This window comes from Mauremys mutica, chromosome 14 (genome assembly GCF_020497125.1).
Source record: "Mauremys mutica isolate MM-2020 ecotype Southern chromosome 14, ASM2049712v1, whole genome shotgun sequence".
NCBI lineage: Eukaryota > Metazoa > Chordata > Testudines > Geoemydidae > Mauremys > Mauremys mutica.
In genome coordinates, this window is record NC_059085.1 from 46,723,945 (window position 1) to 46,736,473 (window position 12,529).

At 55.7% G+C, this 12,529-nt stretch overlaps 3 long non-coding RNA genes across 3 annotated transcripts in view; 2 read left to right on the plus strand and 1 right to left on the minus strand.

Moving 5' to 3' along the window:
- LOC123349057 lies at positions 1-7,255 on the plus strand. The gene is made up of 3 exons (XR_006573356.1): positions 1-46; positions 5,452-5,578; positions 6,947-7,255. It is a non-coding gene; the product is annotated as an uncharacterized LOC123349057 (long non-coding RNA).
- The window catches only part of LOC123349058, a 25,160-nt gene continuing 15,489 nt past the window's right edge, over positions 2,859-12,529 (minus strand). Inside the window, exon 3 of the long non-coding RNA XR_006573357.1 lies at positions 2,859-3,063. This is a non-coding gene — a long non-coding RNA (uncharacterized LOC123349058). The remainder of the gene's footprint in view (positions 3,064-12,529) is intronic.
- Positions 7,759-10,585, plus strand: LOC123349053. Its single transcript, XR_006573352.1, has 5 exons — positions 7,759-7,818; positions 8,711-8,842; positions 9,102-9,434; positions 9,791-9,928; positions 10,529-10,585. It is a non-coding gene; the product is annotated as an uncharacterized LOC123349053 (long non-coding RNA).

Below are 12,529 nucleotides of genomic sequence, written 5' to 3' on the forward strand. Positions count from 1 at the left end.
GCTCTCAGCCTGCCAGAGCTGATTCAATCAGCCTGCGGAGCCCAAGGTAAGACGAGACTGGGAGGGGAGACTCTGGGGGTGACGGGGCTCGGGGGGGGGAGGAATTGGGGGTGACGAGGTTCGGGGGGCTGCGGGGGAAGGTAGCGCTGGGGCAAAGGTCGCTGGGCTCTGCAGCTGTCTCTCAGCAGCAGCCGCCGCCCCCGCTGCAGGGGAATCACACTGCAGCTGGCAGCCTGCGGAGCCCCAGGTGAGATGGGGAGGGGAGGAATCCGAGAGTGACGGGGCTGGGGAGGGGGAAGGAATTGGGGGGTGACGTGGCTCGTGGGGGGAGGAATTGGGGGGTGACGAGGCGGGGAGGGGGAGAGGGAGGGGATCCGGGGGGAGGGGGGAGTAATTAATAGCAGCTGGTCCCCTAGCAAAACCCTCCCCGCTACGTTCCCTTCCCAGTGTTGCCTCATTGGCTCCAGTCTGTAGATCGGTGTTTAAAGGCGATAGGATCGATCCGGGTCCAGCTCTCTCGGGCACTGGTGGGTTTTGCACCGTTCTGCATCTGTTCTGCACACGGCCCCAGTCTCCAGCTGTTAAATTCTTCACCCGGGGCGGGGGAGGGTTAATAGTGGGGGGGTCCCAGCCCCAGCCCCCGCTGCGGGGAGGGGCGCAGGGCGGGATGACGCAGGGGCTTGTAGGAGTGGCAGTGCGCCCCGGCCTACAACTCCCATCAGCCCCCGCGGACCCAGCGGGCGGCGCTTTGGGCGCGACGGGCTGCGCTCGCAGGGCGGGGCCTGGAGCGGAAGTGACGTCAGCGGGCGGGAGGCCGCCCGTGGTAATCGGGGGACGCTAGTGCATTGGGCGGGAGGCGCTGCGGCGCCGGGACGTGGGGCTCGCCCAGCGACCCCGCCCCCCCCCGCGGAGTGTTGGGACCGGCCCCGCCTCCCCCTAAGTGCTCCCACAGCCCCCCCCCAGCACCACCGCCTCCCCCCCAGCGCCCCTCACCCAGCCACAGCCCCCCCCGGCGCGCCTCTCCTCCCCCTCGCCCAGCCACAGCCCCCTCCTCACCCCCACCTCCCCCCCGGCACCCCCATAACCCTCCAGCCACAGTCCCCCCCCCCCAATCTCCACCGCTTCCCTCACCCAGCCACAGCCCCTGCGGCGCGTCTTTCCTACCCCCCCCCCCCCACGGGCTCCCACAGCGCCCCTTTCCTCCCCCCCCACCCAGCCACAGCCCCCTCCCCACCCCCACCCCCCCGGCACCTACAGCCACAGCCCCCCCCCGGCGCATCTTTCCTCCCCCCCACGGGCTCCCACAGCCCCCCCCCCCGCCTCCCCCCCCAGCGCCTTTCTTTCCCCCCAGCGCCCCTCACCCAGCCACAGCCCCCCCAACGTGTCTTTCCTCCCCCCACGGGCTCCCACAGTCCCCCCGGCATCCCCACCTCCCCCCCCCGGCACCCCCAGCGTGCCTTTCCTCCCTCCCTGCCTAACCACAGCCCCCCCATCCCCACAGCTTCCCTCACCCAGCCACGCCCCCCACCCTCCTAGCGCGCCTTTCCTCCCCCCCAGGCTCCCACAGCCCCCTGCCCAGCCACAGCCCCTGTGACCTTCCCCAACCCCCCGTGCCCCCACACTGCTGTGAGCTTCCCCAGCTCCTCATGGGCCACCCCTTTCCCCACACAGGTTCAGTGTGCCACAAGCTTCCCTCCCCCCACAGGCCCCCACGGTGCCCTCCGGTACCCCCATTGCCCCCCAGCGCATCTTTCCTCCCCCCAGCGCGCCTTTCCTCCCCCCCACCACAGCCCCCCCATCTCCACCGCTTCCCTCACCCAGCCACAGCCCCCCCAGCATGTCTTTCCTCCTCCCCCCTGGCACCCCCACCTCCCCCCCGGCACCCCCAGCGCGCCTTTCCTCCCCCCAGCGTGCCTTTCCTCCTCCCCCCCCAGGCTCCCACAGCCCCCTGCCCAGCCACAGCGACCTTCCCCAACCCCCCATGCCCCCCCCCCGTGCCCCCGCACTGCTGTGAGCTTCCCCAGCTCCTCATGGGCCACCCCCTTCCCCACACACCTTCAGTGTGCCGCAAGCTTCCCTCCCCCCATGGTGCCCCCAGCACACTGTGAATTTCCCAAGCCCCCTTGGTGCTCCCAGCCCCCCTGCATCCCTAGTGCGCCGCGACCTTCCCCACCCCCAACCTCCCCAGCTCCCCGTGACATTCTCTAACCCCCCTCAGCCCCCCACAACCTTCCTCTTCCCTCCCGCACCCACCAGCACGCCCTGACTTTCCTCGTCCCCCCCTTTAACCCCCAGCCCGCCCCAACCTTTCCCTACCTGCTTCCCCGGTCCCCAACCCACCCACCCCGCCCCCTATGCCTGCAGCCTTCTCCAATCTGAACGCCTGTTCCTCTAGCCGAAACCAGCCCACGCCCGTCTATCCCCCCATCCGTTGGGCCCCTCAGTCCTTTCTTCTTCCTCCAACACCTCCTAGGCCACCCCAACCTGCACCCCATCCCTACTTTCCCCCATATATGCCTTCTCCCATAGCCCCCTTCCACCTCCCTCCCTCCCCAACACCCCCCCGCCTGCAACAACTTTCCCCAACCTACACGCCTGTATCCCCCAGTTCATTCCTCCATTCAAGGGACTCCTCAGATCCCATCTCTCTCCAACATCCTCCCAGCTCACCACAACCTGCGCCTCCATCCATGCCCCCTCCTGTAGGGACTGCTCAGCGCCCCTTCCTCCCCAACAGCCCCCCCAGTTCATTCCCCCATCCATTGGGCCCCTCAGTCCCCTTTTTTCCTCCCTCCCACCGCAACCTGCACCCCACTCTGTCCCTAGATCTGTGGGCCCCCCAGTGCCCTTTTCTCCTTTGTCCAACATTCCCCAACCTGCACCCCCATTCCTCCCTCCACCCATGGGGCCCCTCAGCCCTTCTCTCTCCTTCCTGCCCAACACTCACCCTTCATAGCACACGGGCAGGCGAGCTCGGGGACGAAACCCGTGGGGAGCAGTGGATTGTAGAGTGGAGCGGTGACTGATAGTGTGGGCTCAGTCTCTGTTCCTCGACTGGGGCGTCTGGAGATGGGATGGGAGAGGGAGGCAGGGATGAGGGTGTTAATAGAGCTCTGTGCATGGGCACCAACTTATATGGGCTTCTGGGGCTAAAGCCCCAGGAATATTCATAGTCAGGGGCTCTGCTCCACCAATATTTGGAGCTAGGTTTCGCCCCTTTAAATCCCAGCGGCGGTAGGGAATCAGAGGGCTCTGGGTTGCCCGCAGCCGCGGGGAGCCCAGAGCCCTTTAAATCCCAGCCGCGCCCGGGAATTCAAAGGCTCTGGGTTGCCCGCAGCGGCGGGGAGCCCAGAGCCCTTTAAATCTTAGCCGTGGCCGGGAATCAGAGGGCTGTGCTTGGCAGCCCTCCCATCCCCTGCCCCTACCTGGAGGAGACACGAAGGGGACTTCTGGCCAGGAGACGGACATCACTCACCTTAGCAGCTGCTGGGGCTTCTGTGAGTGTTTGACCCTATGATTCCCCCCCTGCCCCAGCCCCAACCCCCACTCCTGCCCAGCGCTGGGGAAGGGGCAGCCCCCTCCCACCGTCCCCCAGTGAAGCTATGGTGAGGGGTAGCAGGCTGCACAGGGGAGGCAGGAAGCCACATGTGAAGGCAATGCCCTCTCCCCCAGCACCCACCAACCCACCCGCCACAGGAGGGATGGGAGAGGGAGGCTTCCTAGACCTGAGCAGCTGGGGCTTGGGTGAATTTTATGACACCCTGCTCCCCCGCCCCAGAGCCACCACCCTGCAGACCCCACTTCTGCCCCATGCTGGGCAAGGGGCAGCCCCATCCCCCATCCACAGTGAAGTTATGGTGAGGGGCAGCAACATGGAAGGCCACCTGTGATGGCAACCCACCCCCCCACACCCAGTACCCATCATAGGGGAGGTGAGTGAGCTTTCTGGACCTGAGAGGGGCCCTAGGAGCATGTGCAGTGACTGTGGTGCAGAGTGAGTGTGCTCTGGGGGGCAGCGGGGGAGAGGAGGGGTCCCTCCCCTGGAGCTTGCTGCTGCCAGTGGTGGTGATGGGGAGTCCTCTCTGGCCCTAGCCCTGGGGCAGCCTGTCTGCACCCCAAGTTCCTCAGCCCTGCCCCACCCCAAAGCCTGCACCCCCAGCACCGAGCACGCTCCTGCACTGTGAACCCCTCATCCCCAGCCCCACCCCAGAACCCTCACCTGAGGGGAAAAACGTGCAACTTAAATTTGGTGGTCAGTTTGGAGTATCATTTTGTTTAGCACGATACTTGACTATTTTACACCCCTTTAAAGTATATAACTAGTCATATACAGGTGTTACAAAGTGGGAATGTGCTTAATGTTTTCTCTGAATACTGTGTGAGTGCCTCAGTTTCCTCTCTGCATTTCTCAAGGATCTAGATGGTGGGATAAGGGGGTGTGATTGTTGTAGAGCCCTAGAAGGACAGTGTGAGCTGTCTGCACAGAGAATGGCTGAAACCCTGTCTCCTGGTAACTGATGGCCTGGGCCACTCTCCTGCAAGGTGCCAACTGAAGGTGTTGGAGAACAGAGAGATCGGGTGGCCTCCTAATGCCTGGAAAAGAGACAAAGGCCAGAGGAGGGAGTGTCAGTGCCTGTGCAGACTTCCAGGAAGCGCATGGTGTGGAAGGGGATGCTGTGATGCTTTGGAACAACTCCATACAAAGCCAGTCAGGACTCTGGGGGAGCCTCCTCTCTCGGAGCATACTGTCTCCAGGGAAAGAAGCTTACACCTTCCTGGGTCTGACCTCGGAGCATTCAGCATGCCCTTCCACATCATGCACTTTCCACAGCGAGTCTGCCCAGGCGGGTCCTGGGGCAACCAGAGGTCCCTGCACCCCAACTCCGCAGTCAGATGTGACTCTCAGACAGACAGTAAAACAGAAGGTTTATTAGATAACGGGAACACAGTTTAAACAGAGCTTGTTGGTACAGAAAACAGAACCCCTCTGTCAGGTCCATCTTGGGGGGTGGGGAGCCCAGAACCAAGTTCTGGGTCTCTCCCCATTTCCCCAGCCAGCTCCCAACTGACACTCCCTCCTCTGGCCTCTGTGTCTCTTCCGGACAAGGAGGCCACCTGATCTCTTTGTCCCCAACACCTTCAGTTGGCATCTTGCAGGGGAAACTGAGGCACCCACACAGTATTCAGATAAAATATTAAGAACATTCCCACTTCATCACAACAGGTGCAACAAAATATAATACTGTATATTGAAGTAGGCAAGTGCTGCTTCTGACTTTCCACTTTTAATTGACCCTTGTAATCTTGTGGCACTGACGCGTTGTAGCTTCATTTTATATCGGCTTACAGGGCGGGAGCGGGGGGGCACCACCATTTTGGGCCCCACCAAAAATTATACAAACATGCCGCCTATGGCTCTGTGTAGTGATAGTTCCTGCTTGTCTTTATTAGTTTGCAGAGGAATTGTCCAGGAGCCCCAGCCGGAGGAGAAACCGGAAGAAGTGAACCTGAGCAGCCTGGATATCCTTGTAAGCAGAGATGAAGAGTTCTCAGCTTTCTGCTTTCTCCATGACTGGCTGTGAGTGAACAATTATGGCCTCTATCCCTCATCCGTACCACTCAAGTTTTCTTCAGAGGCCGTGAGCCTCCTTGTTGGCCATGGGGCTCTGTGGGATTACGACCAAGGGAAGGGACAACAGTCTCCTCTGCTCAGTGACTGTCTTGAATGTAGGTGCAACAGGCTGCTTAACATATGAACGTAAGAATGGCCAGACTGGGTCAGATCAAAGGTCCATGTAGCCTAGTATCCTGTCTACCGACAGTGGCTAATATCAGGTGCCCCAGAAGGAATGAACAGAACAGGGAATTACCAAGTGATCCATCCACTGTCACCCTTTCCCAGCTCCTGGCAAACAGAGGCCAGGGACACGATCCCTGCTCATCCTGACTCATAGCCGTTGATGGACTGATCCTCCATGAATTGACAGTAACTCTCCACTTAACATCCTCTCGCTTAACATTGTTTCAATCTTAAGTCCCTGCTCAATTACAGAACATGCTGTATTTAAAGTTGTGCAATGCTTCGCTATAACAGCGTTTGGCTGCCTGCTTTGTCCACAGTCGGCAGCCCCCCATCAGCTCTCCTATGCCCCCCCCAGCACTTCCCGCCCGCCAGCAGACCCCGCGGATCAGTGCCTTCCCCCACAGCCTCCTGCCTGTGGCAATCAGCTGGCTTGTGGCGTCCGGGGACGGGGAGTGAAGACTCGTTGTGCAGGCTCCCCCTCCCTCCCCTGCTTCCAAATGCCGCAAGCCAGCTGATGGCTGCGGGCAGGAGTGAGGACCCGGTGTATGAAGTAAAGGGGAAGGAGGGGGGAGGAAGAGGCAGGTTAAGGGTGGGGGCTTGGGGGAAGAGGCGGCGTGGGCAGCCGAGGGTTGAGGCCCCCGACCCTGGTGCTTGCAGAGAGGGGAAGCTGCTGCTGCTCCTGTGCAACGTGCTTCTGCTAGCCTACAGCACCTTCAGCCTCCTTGCCTGCCTCATTGTCGCCAGTGCCAGTGGGCTGTGCCCGTGTGGGGTAAGGCGGGGGCACTCCCCAACTATAGTACTGTCCTATATGGCAAAAAATAATTCCCTGCAGCATAACCCCCCCATTTACATTCATTCTTATGGGGAAATTGGACTTGCTTAACATCGTTTCACTTAAAGTCGCATTTTTCAAGAACATAACGAGAACGTTAAGTGAGGAGTTACTGTACCTAGTTCTTACTTGAACCCCATTATAGTCTTGGCTTTCACAGCATTCTCTGGCCAGGAGCTCCAAAGGCTGAGTGTGCGTTGCGTGCTTTTTAATTGTATCTATAAAGGTGTAATGGGAGATGGGAGAAGAAGAACCTACACAACACTGCAGATTCTGATAAGTTCTGTTTTTCCCTCTTGTGTTGTGCTTAGTACCATGGAGAAAGAAGTGAAGGGTAAGAGCCCACCCCAACTGTGAGATGGAAGGCGCCCAAGAGCAGTGAGACAGTGAGCGTTGTTGATTCCAGGCTATGCAGATGCCATGAAGCTGGGAGTGGAGCAGATGTCACCATCAGTGAGATAAGTGTCTGGTTTCATGAGGACTCTTGTAACGGTCTACCTGCCTCCAGGCCAGGACTTGTCGTTAGCTGGGGCTGAGTTTGTAGGAAAAGGTTCCTGAATAGCTGTAGTTATGAGGGAGACAAGGTCCCCATTTTCAGGGGCTGGTCATTTCTCTGTCCACAAGCAGTGTGTTCTCTGCAGCAGAAGTTTGGATCCAGGGGGATGAATCCAGCTGGTGAGTTTCTTGTCTTGCTCTGTTTCTCTCTCTCTCTGTCTCTTCTCTAGTGTGTTGGCCAACAGTCTTTCTCTCTGTCTATGTCCTTGCCTCTCCTTGTGCTGTCTCCCCTCATAGCACACGGGCAGGTGTGCTACGTGTGCATCCCCACAGGCTAGGTTTCGGGAGCTATGAACAAGTAAGAGGAGATGAAAATCATGCAGGGTAGTGGGCACTAGAGTGGAGTGTAGACTGTCGATGTTGACTTGGTTACTGTTTATCAAGTGGGGCTGATGTAGATGGGATGGGAGAGGGAGGCAGGGATGAGGGCAAGATTAAATGCACTAATAGAGCTCTGTGTAGTGATGATGGTACTTACTTGACTTTATTAGTTTGCAGAGGAATCATCCAGGAGCCCTCGCTGGACGAGAATATGCAGAAGTGGACGTGAGCAGCCTGGACATCCTTTTAAGGAGACATGAATATTCCTCATCTTTCTGCCTTTTGCATAACTGCCTGTGAGTAAGAGGTGAGCACTTTCAATTCCTCACCTCTACTCGCTGTAGTTTTCTTCACAGGCCGTTTGCTTCCTCGTTTGTTACGAGACTCTGGGATTAAGGCTGGGGAAGGGACAAGAATCTCCTGAACAAAGTGACTATTTTGGGACAAAGTGTACTTAGATTTCCAGAAAGCCTTTGATAAGGTCCTTCACCAAAGGCTCTTATGTAAATAAAGTTATCATTGGAAAAGAGTGAAGATCCTTTCATGGATTGAGAACTGCTTAAAAGACAGGGAACAAAGGGTAGGAATTAATGGTAAATTTTCAGAATGGAGAGGGGTAACTAGTTGTGTTCCCCAAGGGTCAATGCTAGGACCGATCCTATTCAATTTATTCATAAATAATCTGGAGAAAGGTGAGGTGGCAAAGATTGCAGATGATACTAAACTGCTCAAGATAGTTAAATCCAATGAACACTGTGAAGAACATCAAAAAGTTCCCACAAACTAAGTGATTGGGCAACAAAACGGCAAATGAAATTTCATGTGGATAAATGTGAAGTAATGCACATGGGAAAAAACAACCCCAACTATACATGCAATATGATGGGGGCTAATTTAGCTACAACTAATCAGGAAAGAGATCTCTTTTTCTGCTGTTTCACTTCATTGCACGCAGGCAGGTGAGCTAGCTGTGTATCCCCAGAGGCCAGGTCTCGGGAAGCATGGCGAAGTAGGAGAGGACGAAAATAATGCAGGGAAGTGGGTGTGAGAGTGGAGTGGCGACTGTTGCTGTTAACTCGGTCTCTGTTCATCAAGTGGGGCCAATGCAGATGGAATGGAAGAGGGAGGCAGGATTGAGGGCAAGATTTCACGCACCATTAGAGCTCTGTGTAGTGATTGCTCATGCTTGGTTTTTGCAGCTGTTCTTGCAGAGGAATTGTCCAGGAGCCCTAGCTGGAGGAGGAAGAGGCAGAAGTGGACCTGAGTAGCTTGGACATCCTTTTAAGCAGACACGAACAGTCCTCAGCTTTATGTCTCTTGCATAACTGGCTGTGAGTAAGCGGTCTGTACTTTGAATTCCTTCTCTGTAATTGCTGTCATAAGGCCATGTGCTTCCTTGTTGGGTACGTGACTATTTTAAGTGTAGGTGCAACAGTCTCCTTTTTCATTGTAGTGCTAAAGGTGTGTGATGGAAGGAGAGTTGAGGGCGGAGCTCCACCATGTGGGAAAGGGGAAAAGAAGAGCTGACGAGACATTGCCTACTGAGATGGTAACTTACTTGTTTCCCCCCCCCCCTTATGCTGGGTTTAGTTCCAAGTGAAAAGAAGTCAGTCTACTGCCCTCATGCGATGGAAAGCGAGCGAGAGCGACGAGACCTCGAGCATTGTTCATGCCAGGCAAGAGCCGTCCATCTGGGAGCGGAACAGCTGCCACTGTCACTGAGATAAGTGTCTGTTTTGCTGCGGGTTCTGCTCACGGCCCACCTGGCTCCAGGTAGGGACACCCCATCAGCTGGGGCTGGATTTATAAGAAAATGTTCCTCACTAGCTTTGGTTATGAGGGAGACAATGTCCTCATTTCTGTGTCCAGTAGCTGTGTTCCCTCCTCAGCAGAAGATTGGATCCAGGAGGATGACACCAGGTGGTGAGTTGCTTGCCTTCCTCCCATGATTCTCTCTCTCTCTCTCTCTCTCTCTCTCTCTCTTCTCTAGTGTTGGCCAACACTTGCTCTCTCTCTCCTTCTGCTGTCTCCCTTCATAGCACCCCTGCCTGTGTGCTAAGTGTGCATCCCCACAGGTTAGGTCTCCTGGATCCATGAAGACGTAGGAGGGGACGAGAATCATGCTGGGTAGTGGATAGTAGAGTGGAGTGGTTACTATCGGTGTTAACTCCATCTCTGTTCATCAAGTAGGGCTGATGTAGATGGAATGGGAGAGGGAGGCAGGGATGAGGGCATTCACAGAGCTCTGTGTAGTGATCCTTCTTGGTTGGCTTTATTAGTTTACAGAGGAATCGTCCAAGAGCCTTAGCCGGAGGAGAGGGTGGCAGAAGTGAAGCTGAGCTGCCTGAACATCCTTCTAAGGAGACATGAATAGTCCTCAGATTTCTGAATTCTGCATAACTGTCTGTGAGTAAGAGGTCAGTGTTTTCAATTCCTCACCTCTACTCACTGTAGTTTTCTTTACAGGCAGGGCCAGCTCAGGCGGGGCCACCGGAGCAGCAAAACAGGGAAAAAATGGCGCGGCTGGAGCGGCAAAGCTGGTGTGGGGGACATGGCGCGGCTGGAGCGGCAAAGGGGGAGGGGCGGGGGGAGAAACAACGACGCGTTGGCAGGAGGTTGGCAGATGTGGACATGAGGAAACTGAACATCCTTCTAAGCAGACACGAACAGTCCTCGGCTTTCTGCTTCCCACATAACTGGCTGTGAGTTAGCTGTCGGTGCTTTGAATTCCTCATCTGTTCTTGCTGTACTTTTCTTCACATGCCATGTGCTTCCTCGTTGGGCATGAGGCTCTTTGGCATTAAGGTGGGGGAAGGGCCAAGAGTGTCCTGAGCAAAGTGACTATTTTGGGTGCAGTTACAATGGGTCCCTTCTAGTTGCAGGTGTAAAGTAGTGATGGGAGATGGGTTGAGGGCAGAACCGTGGGATACAGGAGCTGTAAAATGAAGAGACTACGCGACATTGCAGACGGAGATGCTGTTTTCTTTTTTTGCTTTTCTTCCCTCTGCTGGGTTTAGTACCAAGGAAAAAGAAGTCACACGTCAGAGTCTACTGCCCTCATGCGATGGAAAGTGAATGAGAGCAGCGAGCCTGTGAGCATTGTTCATGCCAGGCAAGAGCCGTCCATCTGGGAGGCGAGCAGAGGCCACTGTCACTGAGATAAGTGTCTGGTTTGGTGATTGCTCTGCTCACGGCTTAGCTCCTGGTAGGGACGCCCCATTAGCAAGGTCTGGGTTTGTAAGAAAAGGTTCCTAATTAGTGGTTATGAAGGAGACAAGGTCCCCATTTTCAGGGGCTGGTCATTTCTCTGGCCAGGAGAGGTGTGTCCTCTGCAGCAGAAGGTTGGATCCAGGGGGAAGACTCCAGCTCTTGAGTTTCTTGACTCCCTCCCATGTTTTTTTCTCTCTCTCTCTCCTCTAATGTGTTGGCCAACACACACTCTGTCTGTCTGTCTCTCACTCTGTCTCTGTCCTTGCTTCTTCTTGTGCCGTCTCCCTTCATAGGACACAGATAGGAGTGCTAGGTGTGCATCCCCACAGGCGAGATCTCGGGAGCTATGAACAAATAGGAGGGGATGAAAATCATGCAGGGTATTGGGCGCTAGAGTGGAGCGGTGTCTGTGGATGTTGACTCAGTCTCTGTTCATGGAGTCGAGCGGATGTAGATGGGATGGGAGAGGGAGGCAGGGATTAGGGCAAGATTAAATGCACCAGTAGTGCTGTGTGTAGTGATTTTTTTTTGCTTGACTTTATTAGTTTGCAGAGGAATCATCCAGGAGCCCTTGCTGGACGAGAATATGCAGAAGTGGACGTGAGCAGCCTGGACATCCTTCTGAGGAGACCTCAACAGTCTTCAGGTTTCTGCCTTCTGCCTAACTGGCTGTGAGTAAGCAGTGAGTGCTTGGAATTCCTCACCTGTACTCACTGTAATTTTGTTCATAGGCCGTTTCCTTCCTTGTTTGGTGTGGGGCACTGTGGGATTAAGGCTGGGGAAGAGACCAGAGTCATACTTGCCAACTTTCACTGGGTAGATAAGAACCCTGAATTCACAGTATTCCAAAAATCAAGCTAATCCTATTTCCAATAAGGCCAAAACAAGCCAATTCCTAAGAACCCCAACACTCAATGACTAGATCTCTCCTGGCGTGCAGTCTGGACTGTGGTGGGTCCGCTGTGCACCCCTGACTCTCCCCGCTTTGCCCCTGCTTGCCGGAAGCAGCAAGCTACAACAAGCAATAAGCTACAGGCCAAAAACAAGCCCAATTTCTGTTTTATTTTCCCCCTTGAGATTTGGTGTGTGTGACCAGAGTCTGCTGTACAAAGTGACTATTTCGGGTGTCGTTGCAAAGGGTACTTTCTTCTTGTAGTCCTACCAGTGTAATGGGAATAGGGTTGAGGACGGAGCCCCACTGTGTGCGGGAGGGGAAAATAAGAGCCTACCCAAAGTTGCTGACTGAAAGGGTAACTGATTTGTTTTCCCCCCTTGTGCTGGGTTTAGTAGCAAGAGAAAAGAAGTCACAGGCCAGAGTCTACTGCCCTCGTGCAATGGAAAGAGCAAGAGCGATGACTCTGCAAGCATTGTTAATGCAAGGCAGAAGGCGTCCATCTGGGAGCGGAACCGCCACCACTCTCAATGAGATAAGTGTCGTCTTTGGTGATTGCTCTGCTCAAAGCCTATCTTGCTCCCGGTAGGGACGCCCCATTAGCTGGGGCTGGGTTTGTAAGAAAAGATTCCCGACTAGTTGCGGTTACAAGGGAGACGATGGCCCCATTTTCAGGGGCTGCTCATGTCTCTGGCCAGGACTAGTGTGTCCTCCGCAGCATATTAGATCCAGGGGGATGACTCCAGCTGGTGAGTTTCTTGACTCCCTCCCACGTTTTTCTCTCTCTCCTCTAATGTGTTGGCCAACACACACTCTGTCTGCCTTTCTTTCTCTCTCTCTCTGTCCTTGCCTCTTGTGCTGTCTTCCTTCATAGGACATGGGCAGGTGTGTTACGTGTGCATCCCCACAGGCTAGG